The following is an 18,762-nucleotide window of genomic DNA, read 5'->3' on the forward strand; positions in this document are numbered from 1 at the left end:
TCAGTGACCCATCTGCCACATGAGCATAACAATACAGACCCAGCTTCCCAGTGGTATTATGAAGCTGATGAGGTACATCCTCACTTGGTGTCCATTAGTGTAGCTCTACTGAGTTTAATGGAACTACAGCAGCAGACAATCTGACCCACAGACATGTGTAAAGAATTTTAGGATTCCCAGAGGGAAATCTCTAACAAAAGTGTGTGATACTATTATTATAGAATATGGTATTGATATGGATCTTTATGACATCTTGCAATTATGATGACTGCTATCAAGGACCTCCAGCGCTAAAAGCATGGGCTTTTACCAGTGTGAACTAAAGAGACAGCTTTTCCTAGTAGGTGCTGTAACACACTCACATCCTCTGTGGATCAGTCACCTGGTTTTTCGGGTGGCGTGGGGGACACACTAACCAGTTGATTACACAGTCACAGCCTGCATCATCCAACACATCTTTTCACATAAAGCAGCATACTTTTGCGTCAAATTTCATTATGCCCAGGCAAGATTTGGGGGGGAGAGAGCATAACTTTTCTTCCCTGTCACCCTTCATATTTTTATTTACATTACCAAAAAAAATCCCACTGGGAGATGCCAAATTAACAGCCCAAGAATCAAAGTCCTCTAAAAATAAGCACTGCCAGTTGGCAAGGAGTAGGCAGGTAGAGAGCTGATCAATAGCGTGTCCATTTATCATTACCTTGTTCTCCCTCCTGCTCATTTGAAAATCTCCTGTACCTGTTGCATCCTTGGATAACCCAAAATGTTAGATCTTTGGGGCTAAGACAATCATTTTACCATACGTCTGTGCAGCACTTAGCACACTGGGACCCTGATCAAGGTGATGGGAAGGAGATGCTGGTTCATGAGAAGCCTTTTTCCTTATGAAGTGGGCCAAAGAATGAGATATTTGGAGAACTCTTGGTATAGGATATTCTTTCCCACTTCTTGTTTTAAACTGTTGTGAAGTGCTTCTCTCTTGGGCTTCTGATTCTATGAAGGATATAAACCTGTGCTTAGCTTTAGGCCTTGTCTACACTATGCACGAAAATCGATCTAAGATACGCAATCTGATTTACATTAATAGCATAACTCAAGTCAACGTACTTAGATCTACTTACCATGGGGTCCACACTACACAATGTCAACTGGAGAGGCTCTCCCATCGACTCCCCTTACTCTTCTCCATCCGATGGAATACAGGAGTCAATGGGAGAGTGATCGGCAGTTGATTTAGTGGGTCTTCTCGACTCACTAAATCGACTGCTGATCCATTAATTGCTACAGCATCGATCCTCTGGTAAGTGTAGACAAGCCCTTAGATACATGCTTAAGTCCCACTGAAGTGAATGGGACTTAAGCACATGTTTGAGTGCTTTGCTGAATCTGGGTTGTTACCAGCTGCCATGTGCCATGGCAGAGGTGGCATTTGCTCTCTACTTACAGCTTATAAATCACTTTGAGATCTTTTGGGATGATTAGCACTGTAAAAATACCTTACTGGCCCAGAGTGACATGGTATATGTAACCACCATCTTTATGACAAAGAGCCAGCAAAATAATGCAGGTCACAGCAATGTCTTCAGCTAGCAGCATTATTTGCTACATTTCGAGTGCCAGGGTGGATCCAGTCCAGCCCAGGAAGCATGAACTGGCATAGAAGGAATGACAGACATTAGGCATAAGTACTTTTTATATCAAGCCTTTGGCAAGTTACTTGTTGGAAAAATCTGTTCCCATGAATGCAATCCAAAATCTGCAAGTTGTGCTATCAAGGCATATGATAACTTCTGCTATCCAGGGATATGTTAATTTGTGCCATCCTGGGATATGCCAAATCATTGCCAGGGTAATAGTTCATTCCAGATGCCAGTCAAGGTCCCTTTCAACGGCCTTAGCGCATTTTGGAATGCGAGTAGTTTTGATGTGACTGTAGAACACAGTGTACTTTCTCCACCAGAAATGGTGCAAATAACTTTTGAGTGAAAAATGGGTAATTTCCTACAATTTCCCCACTTAAATGTGGTTTGCAATTATGCACTTACTGATCCCTTTTTTTCTGTGTCTACATGACAGAAAAACATTTCTTCCTTCATTGGTATGTATATTCCAGAATGGGAACTGAAAACAAACAAAGAAAATTAAGTTGAAAGTGATAGAACCAGAAACTTGGTTCCCTAAAGACGGAAATTGTGTGTAATAATTTATGTAAAGGGCAGGTAGATACCACAGCAACAGTTCATTAGTGATAGAGAGAGACACCACAAAAGGATTGGAGTGAGACAGGTGATCAGCTTCCATATCCAGACAATTTTTCAAAGAGAAATTATGAAATTAACTGAATGACATATTCACCGAATAGTATTTGACCAGCTGTCGTACCTAATATGTATGAGAGCTGTCAGTTTGCATATGTCTACAGACTCATGCTCATAGATTTGGGGGACTGTATTTTCTAATGAAAAACCATTCTATTAAAAAAGCAAGCAACTGTTCATTTTTTTTTAAATGAGAATTTAGTGAACACATCAACAATGTGAAGAACACATCAACAATGAATTCCACCTTGGGGCAGGTCACTTGATACAGTATTGATAACATTATTTTGTGTATAGAGAATGAAATCCAGTTCACAGATTAGGAAGAGAAGTGAATTTAGCCAGGGCAAAGCACACAAATAAAACAGACTCAGCTTTGGAGAAGAATACATGAAAGAATGCAAGTGTTTCATTTAAAGCCATGCGAGGAGGATGCAACATTAACCATTACAGGTAATTAACCACCAAAACAGTTTACCAAGGCATTGATGGATTCTCTATCCCATGACATTTTTACATCAAGATGGGATGGCTTTCAAAAAGATATGCTGTAGTTCCACCCCACGCTATCTAAGGTGCTCATTTGCCCCTCCAGCAGAGTATCTGAGCCCCTCACAATCTTTCCTTTATTTAACCCACAATACCCCTTTGAGGTAGGGCAGTGGTTCTATCCCCATTTTATAGATGGGGAACTGAGGCCAAATGACTTGCCTGTGGTCAGTTAGGAAGTGCACAGACTTGAACATAAGCTTACTAACTTAGAGTCTAGCACCGGTGCAGGAATCACTGGGTGAAATTTTGTCCTGTGTTCCGCAGGTGGTCAGACAAGATGTTTTAATGGTCCCTTTTGGCCTTCATAGCCACAAATATGAATGAATCTATGAAAACACAGTAGGGGCTGGTCCTGTATACAGTGTAGGCCTTACTCTCTCGAGTAGTCCCATTAGGTGAAAAAAAAGCTAGTCATGGGATAATAGCTATTCATGTCAATAAAAATTTGCCAAATCTGACCCGTTGTGCATGTTCTTGCTTCCTGTGTTTTCTCAACAGTAAGTACGGAACTCTCTGGCATCTCTTTGGGAAACAGAAATCATTATGAGACACAGTATGGAGGAAAAGTGCTTAATAGGGCACAGAGCAGCACACCATATCGATCCATTTTCCTCTTACTTGAAAGAATGACTGAATGCACAAATAACTGAATTTTCATTTTGTAGTTTGAGCATTTTATTTTCCATTTTTCTAAAGATGCCTCCCTAAGCCAAATGAATACTGGAAACGAGAATTCAGTGTGGCCAAGGACAGGGGCAAAAGTCAGCAAGCTGAACCCCCATCCTTTCTCATGCTACCATTTTGTACTGGCGCTAGCACCATGGAGTGAAGATTTCTATTGAAATTCGGAGCCCTGGGCCATTGTAACTGAGAGCAGAAACTCTCTATTTGGGTGGAAAGAAAAGAGCAAGATTCATCTCTCAAAACCAAGTTGTTTTAAAAGGATATACCCGTGTTGAAGCTGCTCAGAATTTCATGCAGTTGGAAGCAGTCCTGGCAGGGGATTTATGGGCAGAATGTACATGAAGAAGTCAATGATTCATTACCAATGCAATGTATCACTATCCATCTTAGACACTTATGTGACTTCCATCATTGTAGTATCTGAGTACCTCAGACTCTTTGACAGAGCAGGGAAGGGTAGTTATCCCCATTTCACAGATGAAGAACAGAGCACCTGAGTGACTTGCCCACCAAAGTCTTCAGCAGAGCAGGAGTTTGAACCTAGGTCTTGCAAGTCCTAGCTTAGGGCAGTAAACTGCTGACCCTCTTTCATTGCACCTCATTCCCCTGCTACTCTACTATTCAGAACATATTACAGCCTACATAAAAACATGTACAAATAAATTGGAGCAATATCCACAAAGAGAATCTCCTTTTACACCAGCACAATCTAGTCCTTTCCTTCCCAAGTCCATCTACTCATATCCCATTCAATACCGGGAATATAGGTAGAGATTGCAGCATTCCTGAATATTGATTCACCTCCTTGAATAATAACAAGGGGATTCCCATTACAAAGGGGATACAGAAAGAGAACATAGACTGGGGCTGTATTGTCTTCCTTCGCTGTGATCCAATGTGTTTCCACACCCTACGCAACTCCTGTCCACTCTTGCTTTGGCTGGCTTTTTCCACCTATGGCCTTCCAACTCCCTCTTGATCAGGTTTCAACAGCCAGAAAGTATCCATGTGGGGTCAATACAAATGTTGGAAGCTGAGCTACATTCCATCCAGCATGCAAAGAGTTACTGACGTAGCCAGGACCCAAATCATGTAGAGAGCTCTCTCCCCAGTCTTAAATTGTTATAAGTTTAATATCAAAAAATAACCCAGCAATGTCAAAATAAAAAAAGAATGCCTTACTATAAACCAACAGGAAAATGACTCAGGTGTTTGTGTTACCACCAGGAGCACCTGGATCCCAACACACTAAGCCCCACTCCTCCAGCATCTGGACCCCCCCCACGGAGCTCCCCCACACACACCCTGACACCCCCCACCAAGCTCTATCACCCCTCACATCCAGCCCCCGCCCCCTGCTGAGCCCCAAGCACCTTCACCTGGTTCCCTCAGCACAGGGTTGATGTTGGGAGAACCGGGTCCATTACCCCCAGTGGGTTGACCTGGTGGCTGCAATGCTTTGCAGCCGGGCTGTCCCCCAAAGAGGATGCCAGAGGGGATGCTGCTCCCCGCCAACAGAAGCCACAGCGGAAGGCTTAATATTCAAGCTGTAGGGAGACTAATGGAGGCTCTGTAGTGAGCCTCTGGAAGCTAATTTGTGGCCATCCTCCCAACCACTGGGTTATAGGCTGTCCCCCAAGCCTGGAATGCTGTTCTGAGCAGCAGGAGTAGGAGCACTGTCCCACGGGACTAGCGACACTCTACGTCTTTGCTTTGGATTTGGAGATTTTTTCCCAAATTCTGACCGAGGTGAATCAGTTTCATCTCCCCTGGACTCCAAGCTGCCGACTGGGCACTCTGAAGCTAACCAAGCGTACGCAGAGAGACAGATTCCTAAGCAAGCGTAGCATTTTCTGAATCCCGTTGAGATGCAGAGAGATAGGTAGTTATCCAAAGCCAGAGCACCGTAGCCTGACCAAGACTTTTTGGGTGTAGCAGTTGGGCTGCTCCGGTCTATTTACCAGGATGGATGAGTGGTTAGACTCCAGCCCCGAGAGGATTAGCGTATGTGGGTTTGAATTCTAGTTCTGGTAGGCTACCCTTCGACCAACTGGTACAGAAATTAATGCTGCTGCTTCTCTTTGTGAAAACCTTCTTCTGTCCTGCTTTGCTGCGCCCAAGCCGAACATTAATGAATATCTTCAAGAAGGCAATCACCTCACTACTGGGGGACAATAGGCCCAACCCCAAACTGCCACCGAGGCCCCAGTGAGATTTGAACTCACAATCCCTGGTTTACAGGGCCAGTGCTCTAACCCCTGAGCTATGGAGCCAGGCAGCTTAAGTGCTCTGCCCAAGCTTATGTAAGGGATGCTGCGCCTGCCATCATCCCGAACTCAAAGCAGTGGCCTGGTTGACGATGTCCCAAGAAGTCTTTCTTCTACTGGGCCAAGATTGGGCCACTTACCAGAATGGCTGAGCAGTTAAGGCATTGGACTTAAGTTCCAATAGACATGTGTCTGTGTGGGTTTGAGCCCCACTTCTGGTAAGATGCTGCTCTCCTACCTGGTATATCTGAACAGCTAGCTTTTATTCCTTGGCAATGGCACAGCCCCTATAAGGAAAGCTCCCTCCAGCTGCCCACCACTGGATGAGGCAAATGAGTCTGCAAACTTATCCCCGTGGCAAGGCTCCTTCAAGATTTGAACTCACAACCCTTGCTTTACCAAACCAAAAACTCAACATCAAGCAAACCCCCATCACTCCTGGAAGAGCACAGTTTGCCCCACAAGTTGCTAATTTTACTCCTGGGGGAATTCTGAGCCACTGTGCATGAACAGAATTTATGTCCCGTGCAGATTTCTTTGCTTCCCTGCAGAAAAAGGACTTTCTGATGGGGAAGCAAAGGGAAGACAGAAGACCAGTCATGCAACCCTCCACAACAGTTGTTTCGGGTGGCCAGGGCAGCTGACAGAGAGGTAAATTACTGTGGGGCAGAAGGAGGGACTGGGCAAGACCTCGCTAGTGGCTGCTGCCCTGCGACGGGCTCAGCTGCTAGTCCTGGCTGGGCTGGGGAGGACAGGACTTCCTCTTCCCCTGCATGACATCCGGGGCCTGGTCAGACCCACCCCCAGATTTCTCCCTCAGCTGCAGGAAGCTCTGTAAACTTCCCTTCCCCCACACTGCTTCCTGCACCCATCGCTGGCAGAGAGGTAAATCACTGTGGGGCAGGGGGTGGGACTGGGGAGGACCCAGCTCGGGAAGACCCTGCACCCATTGCTCCTCAGGTGCAGGGAGGAATCCCTGTACAGAGAACTGCTCTCCCATGCAGCCAGCCCCGCCCCATGCATCCAGAACCCCTCATACCTAGACCCTCCCGCTGATCCTCACCCCCCACCAGTATTCAGAAGTCCCCCAATGAGCCCCACTCCCCCTGCACCTGACTGACGAGCCATCCACACCCGGATCCTGACACCACCAAGCCCCAACCAGCTGCACCTGGATCCCAACCCACTGAGCCCCACTCCCCCAGCATCTGGACCCCCCACAAGGACTCCCACACCCAGACCCCCCTGCCAAGATCTATCCCCCCTCACATCCAGCCCCCCCCGATAAGCCCCAAGCACCTTCACCTGGTTCTCCCTTGCCCATTGCCTGCACCCAGAACCCCCCAGCAAGCCTCTGGGCATCCAGCTCCCCCCCACCGCCCGCATACGGGTCCCCCACTGAGCCGCTCGCACCCAGATTGCCCCACACAGAACCCTCTCCACCCACACCTGGGTCGCTGCATATTTGGATACTGACTTGCTGAGCCTGCGTCCCCACACCTGGTGCACCTGGCATGGATGAGCAGGGCCCTGGGGGTTTTCTGGGGCAGGCCCAGTCCTTGCTTTATAAGGGTTGGGTGCAGCCTCACTGCTGAGTATGTGTCCGGGGGTGGGGGGAGCTGCACACTGATTTCCCACCTCTCTGCAGGCGGAAAGCTGTGCTCCCCAATGCCATGCTGAAGCCTCCACATTTATTTGGTATATAACATTTGCAGAATTTTGCAGAATTTTAAAATATTGTGTGCAGAATTTTTAGGCACAGAAGACAATCAGAATTATGATTTGCCTCAGCCCCCTGGTCTGAGGGCCCCCACCTTCCAAGACCACTGCCATGGAACAAGGCAGCGTGCTGCACCGCCACACACAGGACCAAGCACGTGTGGAGAGCCCTTCGTGTTGGGAGCAGAGCATGGTCGTGAGGGAGCCACTACGCACTGGGAGTGCACCTCCTATCCCTGGGGAAGTTGGCTCTAAAGCCTTTGTAGGCCACCTGGTTCTGGATCAGGGTTTTGATCAGCCCTTCAGTGGGATGGCAAAGGTGCCCTCAGTGTGGGGTTGAGGTTGGGAGAACCAGGTCCATTACCCACAGTGGGCTGACCTGGTGACTGCAATCAGTTCCAGACGGGCTGTCCCCCAAAGCAGATGCCAGTGGGGATGCTGCCCCCTGCCAACAGAAGCCATGGCAGAAGGCTTAATATTCAAACTTAGGAGACTAAGGGAGGCTCCATAGTGAGCCTCTGGAAGCTAATTTGTGGCCCTTGCGCCTAGGGGTCCCGGGACCCCATCCTCCCAACCACTGGGTTATAGGCTATAGGTTATAGGTTATATCCCCAAGTCTGGAATGCTGTTCTGAGCAGCAGGAGCAGGAGCACTGCTCCCACAGGACCAGCGGCACTCTACATCTTTGCTTTGGATTTGGAGATTTTTCCCAAATTCCACCATAGCATGACCAAGACTTTTTGGGTGTAGCAGTTACGCTCCTCTTGTCTATTCATGAGGATGACTGAGTGGTTAAGGTGTTAGACTCCTGCCCCAATAGGTGTGAACTTATGTGGGTTTGAATCCCACTTCTGGTAGGGGGCTGCTACCTATTGACCAACTGGTTTGAAAATTAAGGCAGCTACTGCTTGTTATCAAAATCTTCTGCGCCCAAGCCCAAAATTAATAAATAGCTTCATAAAGGAAACCACCTCACTACGGGGGGACAACAGGGCCACCAAGGCCCCATTGAGATTTGAACTCACAACCCCTGGTTTACAAGACCAGTACTCTAACCTCTGAAGCTAGGCAGCTTAGGTGCTCTGCCCAAGCCTATGTAAGGGATGCTGTGCCTGCCATCATCCTGCGCTTAAAGCAGTGGGCTGGTTGACGATGTCCCAAGAAGTTTTTCTTCTACTGGACTAAGCTTGGGGCACTTACCAGAATGGCCAAGATGTTAAGGCATTGGACTTAAGTTCCAATAGACATATGTCTGCGTGAGTTTGATCCCCGCTTTTGGTAAGCAACTGCTCTCCTATCTGGTAGCTCTAGGCAGCTGGCTTTTGTTCCTTTGCCACGGCACAGCCGCTAGAAGGGAAGCTCCCTCCCACTGCCAGCCAAGGTGAATAAGTCTGCAAACCTACCTTTTTGGTAAGGCTCCAGCGAGATTTAAACTCAGGATCCCTGCTTTACCAAACCAAAAACACAACATCAAGCAAACCACCATCACTCCTGGAAGAGTACATCTCACCACAGAAGGTGCTGATTTTACTCCTGGGGGCAATTCTGCCTCTGCGCATGTGCAGAATTTATGTCCCCAGCAGATTTCTTTGCTTCCCTGCAGAAAAAATACTTTCTGATGGGGAAGCAAAGGGAAGACAGAATAGCAGTCATGTGACCCTCCAAGCAGTATGTTTCAGGTGGCCAGAGCAGCTGGTAGAGAAGTAAATCACTGTGGGGTAGAGTGGCAGGACTGGGAAATACCCTGCTGGTGGTTCCTGCTCTGCGCCAAGCTCAGCTGCTTGTTCTGAATGGGCTGTTTCTGGGGTAGACCCAGTCCTTGCGCTGGTAGGGTTGGGTACAGCCTCACTGCTGAGTTCGTGTCTGGAGAGCTGCACAGTGATCGTCCGCCTGTGCTCCCCAATGCCATGCGAACCTGCGGACGTGGCAGGTAAACAAACCGGCTTGGCCCGCCAGGGGCTTTCCCTGAACAAGCGGAGGCCCTAGTTTGAGAACCACTGTTCTACAGTACATTGGGAGGAAAGTGATACTCCATCCCTCACAGTGGTCTGTTGCATTTGTTTCCATCCCTAAACACATGGCTCTGGGGTTCTGCGTTTTTCTTCTTTTTTAGAAAGGCCCCTAGGTTTGTTTGCATTTTTTTCTCATCCCACTGTATTAAAAGCAACATGTCTACAGAATGGCTGTCAACAGCAAGTTCTTTTGCTGCTTAAGCTAAAATCACATCCTTTCTGCTTTGCCCAGCAACTCAAAGGATCCTAAGTATCAATGGATGAGGTTGTTTTGTCTAATTTCACACCCACTCTAATGCTGTGGGGGCAAAACTAGGACTAGACCCCAAATGTTCTTGGGGAAGAAGTTAAAACGGGGCAAAGAAGGGGGGGAGAGAAAATATAGTGAGACAATTTTTAAAAAGGGTGGAAAATGAAGCAGGCTGTAAACTTCTTTACAGTCACTTCTGCCAGTTTTCTCGACAGCTGATGACTTGCATGGACATTTTAACCAAGAGGAAGACACCCTGAAGCAGGCGCCATTTTTAATTCTCAAGAGGATGTCAGAGTTTATTCACACTGATAAATGCCTTTTACTTTTTACATTATTGTTACTTATTATGATTGGGCTTGAACTAGAACCTAGATGCGCCAACAAACATTTTAGTTCCATCATTCTAGGTTCTGAACATGTAGAGGTTGCCTAGACAAGCAGTTGGGGAAGTGGTAGATAATGAAAAGGACAAGTCACTGATTCAGAGCAATCTGGATTGCTTGGTAGACTGGGTGCAAGCAAACAATATGTGTTTTAATAGGTCGAAATGTAAATGTATATATCTACGGAAAAAGAATGTAGACCACACTTACAGGATGAGGGGCTGTTCCCTGGGAAGCTGTGACTCAGAAAGGTTTGTGGATTGTGGTGGATAATTAGCTGAGCGTGAGCTCCCAACGTAATGTTGTGTCCAAAAGAGCTAATGCAATCCTTGGATGCATATACAGGGGAATCTCAAGAAGGAGAAGAGAGGTTATTTTACATCTATATTTGGCAGTGGTGTGACTGTTGCTAGAATACTGTATCCAGTTCTGGTGCCTGAAAGAGGTTGATAAATTTGGAGAGGGTCCAGACAAGAGCCATGAGAATGATTAAAGAATTAAAACACATGCCTTATATTGATAGACTCAAAGAGTTCAATCAATTTAACAAAGAGAAGGTTAATGGGTGACTTGATTACAACCTATACATATGTACGTGGGGAACAAATACCTAATAATTGGCTCTTCAATCTAGCAGAGAAATGTACAACTTGATCCAAGACTGGAATTTAAGGTAGACAAATTCAGAATGGAGTAACGTGTGCATTTTTAACACTGAGAGGAATTAACAATTTGAACAACTTGGCAAGGGTCACAGTGGATTCTCCATCACTGATCATTTTTAAATCAAGATTGGATGTTTTTTTCTAAACTATTTTGGGGCAGTGCTATGTCCTGTGTTATACAGGAGGGGAGAATAGATGATCACAATGGTTCCTTCTGGCCTTGGAATTTATGAATCTGTGAATTGGCCGGTAGCTGGGGTATAAATCTATCCCACGTAAGCCTTCCGTGCACTAAGTGTCCATGAGGAACCTGCTGCCACATACTAAAAGTTCCCAAATGCACTTTAATCCACTCCCATTCCAAAGTGGGAGTACCTCAAAGTTCACTGTGGAATTTAAAAACAAGACTGTCTTTCCTCACAATTATATAATTACATAGGGAGGTAAGTAGACCTTTTAGACTTCTGAGCTTAGCTCACTGGGTTCCACTTTTTAAAATGAATATATCCTAAAAAGTCAGGTAACACTCTCATTACTGCCTAAGTGACTTAGGAGCCTGTCACATTTTCCAAAGGGACTTAGACCCAGATTTTTAAATCTATTTAGGCCATTGCTCCATTCAGCATCACAACACCTAAGTCTCATTTTCAGAAGTAACTTAGACAATTGGGCTTAGGTCCTTAAAGGTATTTAGGCACCTAACTCCTATTGATTTCAATGGGAATTAGGCACTGAAATATCTTTGAGGATTAAGCCATAAGAGTCTAAATTTCATTGGCTGTTGATGAGATTTAGGCACTTAAGCGCTTAAGTCTTTTTTGCAATTGGGGCTGAGGCTCCTAAACAGGGCCGGCTCCAGGCACCAGCTTGGCAAGCAGGTGCTTGGGGCGGCCACTCCGGAGAGGGGCGGCAGGTCCAGCTATTCGGCGGCAATTCGGCGGATGGTCCCTCACTCCCGCTCGGAGCGAAGGACCGTCCGCTGAATTGCCACCGCAGATCGCGATCGCACTTTTTTTTTTTTTTTTTTGGCTGCTTGGGGCGGCCAAAACCCTGGAGCCGGCCCTGCTCCTCAATCACGGGTGAAGATTTTGCCTCATGGCTATAAAACTAAAAGTATCATTTTTGACCAACTTGCTCTCCTGAGAAGAGGGTTAGAAATTAATGACCACTCCTGAGTGAAAGAAATGAGCCTTCTCTTTCATTCCTTTAACATGACAAACCTGACCGGATGAGACTAGGATTTGGTACTGTCACTTTAAATCGCCTTTGGTTCCTGCATATAACTCTTCTCCTGGGTTTTAGTGCCATATTGTAATGTTAAAGTGTAAAACTCTGCATCTGCTGAGGCAGTTGGCTGGAAAAGCAAGTATGTCAATGGTAGTCCCTAGCTGCCATCACACATATGGATTTTCTGTGTTCAGCTATGCCATCTGGTAGTTAGACCTAGATTCACTCCTCATTGAATAAGGACTATCTACCATATCATTCCTCTTTCAATATGCTACCCGGTTTCATAGCCTTGCTTTATAAAATTCTTCTATGGGGTGTGTGTGTGTGTGTGTGTGTGTGTGAGTGAATGTTCTAGTTATTAGAATATATAGATAAAATACCTTGATGCTGAATACACACACTAAATCCGATAGAAGGGTAATTAAAAATTCAACTTGCAAAGACGATGCTAGAAATTTCATAATTAATACAGCTGTAGATTAGAACTTGGAAATGTACAAAATAATCTACATATAGACACTGGTATCATCTGAGAAGGACCACTGAAGAGTATAAAGAGACTATGGGTTAATTTCCCTGCCTGTCCATTTCCCCTATTTGTGACAATCTTTGTCATGGGACTAGATTAATCTGACATTTTCTTTCCTCGTTACTATTTTTGTCATAAGAACGAGGTGGCGGGATTTTATGGCCTCCTCCTAAAGTGGCTGTAATGGCATTCATTTGACTTTTTCAATATTTAAATGCTTTGGCCAGCTCATCTTCTCTCCAGCCTCTCCGCCAGCCCACTCCACACTACCGTTCGGCTCATCCCTACTCCTGGGATGAATCACAGCATAATGGGGAGCCAGTGAAAATACACATTACTGGTCAGTTTAAAATCTTGGAGCCAGCCATTATAGAAGATACCCGGAAACAGGCTGCAGCTTTATGCTTCAGATAAAAAAAGATGCAAGAACCCAAAAGAGAGCAGATTAACCCAAGCGATGGTAACTGCTAGCACTGGTACACGTGCAAACACTGATACCACCGGCTTTTATTAGTTGTATTCTAGCTTCCATGCTGTCTCCCAATCCAGCTTTCCATTTAATATTTCCTGCTGTTACCTTCAATTGAGTTTGGGCTGCCTTTGTAATAGACTCTGGGTTCTTGGGGGATAATCATCGGAACATGAGCTCCCAGTGTGACACAGTGGCCAAAAGAACTAATGCCATCCTGGGATGCATAAACAGGGGAATCTATCTTGAGTAGGAGTAGAAAGGTTATTTTACCTCTCTATTTGACACTGGTCTGACTGCTATTGGAACATTATGTCCCGTTCTGGTGCCCAGAATTCAAGAAGGATGTTGATAAATTGGAAAGGGTTCAGAGAAGAGCCACAAGAATGATTAGAGGATTAGAAAACATGCCTTCTAGCGAAAGACACAAAAAGCTCAATCTATGTAGCTTAACAAAGAGAAGGTTAATGGGTGACTTGATTACAATCTTTAAGTATGGTCGTGGTGAACAAATATTTAATAATAGGCTCTTCAATCTAGCAGAGAAAGGTATAACATAATCCAATGACTGGTAATTGAATCTAGACATATTCAGACAGAAAATAAGGTGTAAATACCTTGCACTCTTGTGCCATGGTAACTTATTCTTCTTTTGTTTAACTAATGGCCCCAAAAGACGTTAGAAAATTTTAAATATTGATTTAAAGAATACAAAGAAAACATCTGATTTCACCTGTCTGTCTATGTAGATATCACAGAACTCATCATCATGGTATTTAAGTATTTATTCTATGAGTCCTATCACAGGATAGAACAACCTTTTATGGGTATTTGAAGGAAAGAAAGGAATTAATTTGGAGTAACTAGGAGTTATGAGAGAAATTTAGGCTAAATGTCAGGGAGGGGAAGTCTCAGCAAGGAACTCTACCAGACTCTGGTACACATGTCCCAAGAAAAGTAATGGAAGGACCATTGTTTGACCTACTTAAAATAGGGTAGGTCAAGGCCCTTGAGATTATAGTCCAGGGAGAAATCATGTGTTGGTCAGACAGAGATGGATGCAATGGCTTTCTAGGTATTTTCTTTCTATGGTTATTATGCTTTTTTTAAAAAAGCTGAACAAATATCTCTCTCCCACAAACCCACCCATCCTCCTTGGCACTTTGTCCAATCTCTTACATTACAAGCATGGTTCATCATTGCTTTCCCTATTTGAATTTATTCATCTCCTGGTGACTGCATCTCTACATGATGAAGCAAAACTGGTGGACCTTGAAACAGTTCTAGATTGAGAAGATGACATCGTAGTAAATCCACTTTTGAAGTAAAGCCTAATCAAATATTATAAGTGGATGTGTACCAAGCCAAGCTCCCAAGAGTGTTTGTATTATAAACTTGGTTTTTCAAGGCTATGTTTGCATTATAATCAGCCAGACAAGATCACCTCTGTTGTAACTTCCAGCAAAGTCAAGAAAGTTCCATCAGGCTTTATCTGGATCCAGTGCATTTATTATAGGGAAGATTACTATATCTATTAGTAAATTGTGAAAGTGTTCTGAGCAGAACCATTAGTGATTGTGAAAGTGTTCCGAGCAGAAGCATGTGTATATTTGTAATGACAGGTGACATTAAGCTTTTTCTCACTCATTTCACTGCAATTTGAAAATGGACCTATTTCACCAGACAAATCTGTGAATGTTTTCTTTGGAAATAAGACCTTTCACCCAATGCAATCAAACAGTCAGGCTGCTGGTGTGCAGACATCACTGCCTGTCATGCTGACCAATATTGTCTCATTGTCTATGCCATCTAGGCAAGCCACTTGTCCGGTTTTAAACCAGAGAGTCTTGTTTTTGTCCCCCATCCAGTACTGAGAGAAAAACAGACGCGGGTTTGTCCAGAGTATCAGACGGGGGGGGGACAAAACAATGGAGAGCAAACCACTCCACCCCTGCCAGTGTGGCCTGGCACGTACCATATGTGTGAGGTCATGCTGGTAAGGGCGGGGTGGAATGCTCTTCAAAATGGTGCTACATGTGCAGCATGACCTTGCACACACTGTGTGTGCGAGGCCAGGGTCACGCCAGCAGGGGTGGAGTTGCACCATTCCCGGAAGTACCGAACTGTTTGATATTCCAGGAATGTGCGAGTGGCCACCCTGCCCCTGTCAGTCTTCATCCGTCTGTTGTCTCTTGTCTTATACTTAGGCTATTTCTACACTAGCACTTTTGTAGGTATAACATAGGCCACTCAGGGGTGTGAAAAATACACCCCTTTGAGCGACGTAAGTTACACAGACAGAAGTGCCGGTGTGGACAGCGCAGGAGACACTCTCCCACCGACATACTTACCATCGCTCGTTGGGGGTGGTTTAATGATACCGACAGGAGAGCTCTCTCCCGCCGGCCCAGAGCAGCTACACTGGAGATTTTACAGTGGCGCAGCTGCACCAGTATAGACATTGCCTTAGAGTGTAAGCTCTGTGGGGCAGGGGAGCATCTTTTTCATTCAGTGTTAGTACAGCACATAGCATAGGAGGGTCCTGGTCCATTGACCGGGGCTCCTAGGTGCACCAATAATAATAAAATAATCTATCGCTGAGCAAAGATAGACACCTGAGCAAAAATGTGAGCTCAAAAGGTGAGGGTGACAGTTTGAAAATTGGAATTTGAAGTTTTGCACGTTTCCAGTGTGAAAATGGCCATTGCATTGCCCAGAACAGGGGCGTGAGATGGAACAGGGAGACAACATTGATTAAGGTAAAACAGCAAAGAGCCTCTTCATGTGACATTTCCCAGAAGAACCTTTCACCCGTTTCTGTTCTGAGCAGAGATGGGAGATGAACTGCAAAACTTAGATCCATCTCAAGATTTGAATTTGGAAGACCTCAGAAGTTAGGGGTGTTCTGATCAGGGAGAGGAGATAGGATAGTGCAGCCTTTACTAGAGCCACATGTGAAATTTGGAGCTGGGCCTGTGTTCAGATTTTGAACCCCGCTCTAAAGTCCAGGAAGGATCATGCTGAAGGTGTTGGGACAACTTTCTAGTTCTAGAAAGAATGAGGTACAATTCAAATATGCACTTTGGATAATCTCAAATACTGTGGTACCATGCAGGGAGAGAGGCAGTTTCTAAGTTAACCAGAATCCAAACCTATAAGGCATTTGAGGTTAAACTTTACATGACAACTGGAAATAAATAAGAAGCCAGGGCAGATGATGTAACATAGGCATAATATATTCACTCTGTCAAATTTGTCTTAAAACCAGACAGCCACATTCTGCAGCATCTTACATGGTAATGGGCTAATGGTGTAGCTCAACACAGAGCACATTTTGCGGTAATCAAATAATGAGGTGACAAAGGCCTGGATAACTGTGGCAAGCTCCCACACCTGAAAGGGGATGTCACAATCTCCTGATCTGTAAATGATCAACAGCAAACTTGGCCACTACTGCTCTCCACAAGCAGCCGGGAATCCAATAGGATCTCCCAGGTTACACAACTGAGTCACACATGCTGAGCATAGTCCCACAACTGAGGAAGCAGGTACTGACTACAACATCTCTACTAAAGCTGAAAGGGAGGATGTGTTAGGGCCTTTGCTAAGGCTTAAGAGACATAGGTTCAAGGCTTTGCTACAGACTATCTGTGTGACCTTGAGAAAGTCTCTTAGCCCTTCCACTCCCCATCTGTAAAATGGGGAAAATAGTATTTCCCTTCCTAGGAGAGATATTGTGAGGGTGATTACAATAAACATTGTGATGTGCTCAGATGTGATAGTCAGTAGGGCATATAGGATAGATTTATTATTCTTAGTGCCTTCCTCCAAGGCCAAGCAAGACGGTATTCAGCTGGACAAGCCAACTGAGTGCATTGGCTAGGTCCTATGAAATAGCAAGGAAAAGCTACAAGGAGTCTGGTGGCACCTTAAAGACTAACAGATTTATTTGGGCATAAGCTTTCGTGGGTAAAAACCTCACTTCTTTGGATGCATAGAGTGAAAGTTACAGATGCAGGCATTATATACCGACACATGGAGAGCAGGGAGTTACTTCGCAAGTGGAGAAGCAGTCTTGACAGGGCTAACTCAATCAGGGTGGATGTAGTCCACTCCCAATAATAGATGAGGAGGTGTCAATTCCAGGAGAGTTAAAACTGCTTCTGTAATGAGCCAGCCATTCCCAGTCCCTATTCAAGCCCAGATTAATGGTGTTAAATTTGCAAATGAATTTTAGTTCTGCTGTTTCTCTTTGAAGTCTGTTTCTGAAGTTTTTTTGTTCAATGATAGTGACTTTTAAATCTGTAATAGAATGACCAGGGAGATTGAAGTGTTCACTTACTGGCTTATGTATGTTACCATTCCTGATGTCCGATTTGTGTCCATGTATTCTTTTGCGGAGGGATTGTCCGGTCTGGCCAATGTACATGGCAGAGGGGCATTGCTGGCACATGATGGCATATATAACATTAGTGGATGTGCAGGTGAATGAGCCCTTGATGGTGTGGCTGATGTGGTTGGGTCCTCTGATGGTGTCGCCAGAGTAGATATGGGGACAGAGTAGGCAACGAGGTTTGCTACAGGGATTGGTTCCTGGGTTGGTGTTTCTGTGGTGTGGTGTGTAGTTGCTGGTGAGTATTTGCTTCAGGTTGGGAGGTTGTCTGTAAGCGAGGACTGGCCTGCCTCCCAAGGTCTGTGAGAGTGAAGGATCATTTTCCAGGATAGGTTGTAGATCGTGGATAATGCGCTGGAGAGGTTTTAGCTGGGGGCTGTATGTGATGGCCAGTGGTGTTCCGTTATTGTCCTTGTTGGGCCTGTCCTGTAGTAGGTGATTTCTGGGTACCTGTCTTGCTCTGTCAATCTGTTTCCTCACTTCCCCAGGTGGGTATTGTAGTTTTATGAATGCTTGATAAAGATCTCGTAGGTGTTTGTCTCTGTCTGAGGGGTTGGAGCAAATTCGGTTGTGTCTTAAACCAGCTACCCCCTGATACTTGACACCATGCAAGGAAAAGCTGACTCACATTGGAGACATCACAGCCAGCTCAACCTTGGTAGCTCCTCCAACAACATTTCATACGTGATAAACAGGAGGTTTGACAAGGAAGAGCCTTGCAATAGTTCAGTGAGTGAAAAAAGAACAGAGCCATTAAAGAAGACCTTGCAAAGGTCTGCAACACCTCAGGCAGTATTGAAGGCAGCTCATGGACCTAGAAGAATCACCATGGAAACTTGTTCTAATCCATCACCAACAGGAAATTCTCATGCTCTTCGACATCCCTGTGATGCAGGTCAGTGTTATACCTGCTTTACAGGAACATAAAACTAAGACATAGAGAGGTTAACTATAGAGAGTGTAAGTAAACTGCCAAAAAATAGAGTCATGTAGCTTCAGAGGCAGGAACAGGAGTGCTGGCACTGGCTTCCCAGTTCTAACCACTAGGCAGCAACAATGTATTTAGTGTACTATTGGCATGCTTTGATCCTAAACAGCATCTGATCTCACGAGTTATACTCCATCTGTACCCTGCCTCCCTGTGTTTAGTTAGAGCAGAGGGCAAGCGAACTTCCAACAGGTGTTGAGGTGTTTGGTTGAATGCATTTATCAATAATAACAGTAAATTATTAGTGGAGGGAGTGTATTTCACCAATGAGGATTTGCATTCATTTGCACAGCCATT

At 45.1% G+C, this 18,762-nt stretch overlaps 2 non-coding genes across 2 annotated transcripts; one reads left to right on the forward strand and one right to left on the reverse strand.

The window, feature by feature from the left end:
- Nucleotides 1-5,757: 5,757 nt before the first annotated feature.
- TRNAT-UGU (transfer RNA threonine (anticodon UGU)) lies at nucleotides 5,758-5,830 on the reverse strand. The gene has a single exon. It is a non-coding gene; the product is annotated as a tRNA-Thr (tRNA).
- Nucleotides 5,831-5,962: 132 nt separating this feature from the next.
- On the forward strand, nucleotides 5,963-6,045 carry TRNAL-UAA (transfer RNA leucine (anticodon UAA)). The gene has a single exon. It is a non-coding gene; the product is annotated as a tRNA-Leu (tRNA).
- Nucleotides 6,046-18,762: the final 12,717 nt, after the last annotated feature.

Source organism: Chrysemys picta, chromosome 6 (genome assembly GCF_011386835.1).
Source record: "Chrysemys picta bellii isolate R12L10 chromosome 6, ASM1138683v2, whole genome shotgun sequence".
Lineage (NCBI taxonomy): Eukaryota > Metazoa > Chordata > Testudines > Emydidae > Chrysemys > Chrysemys picta.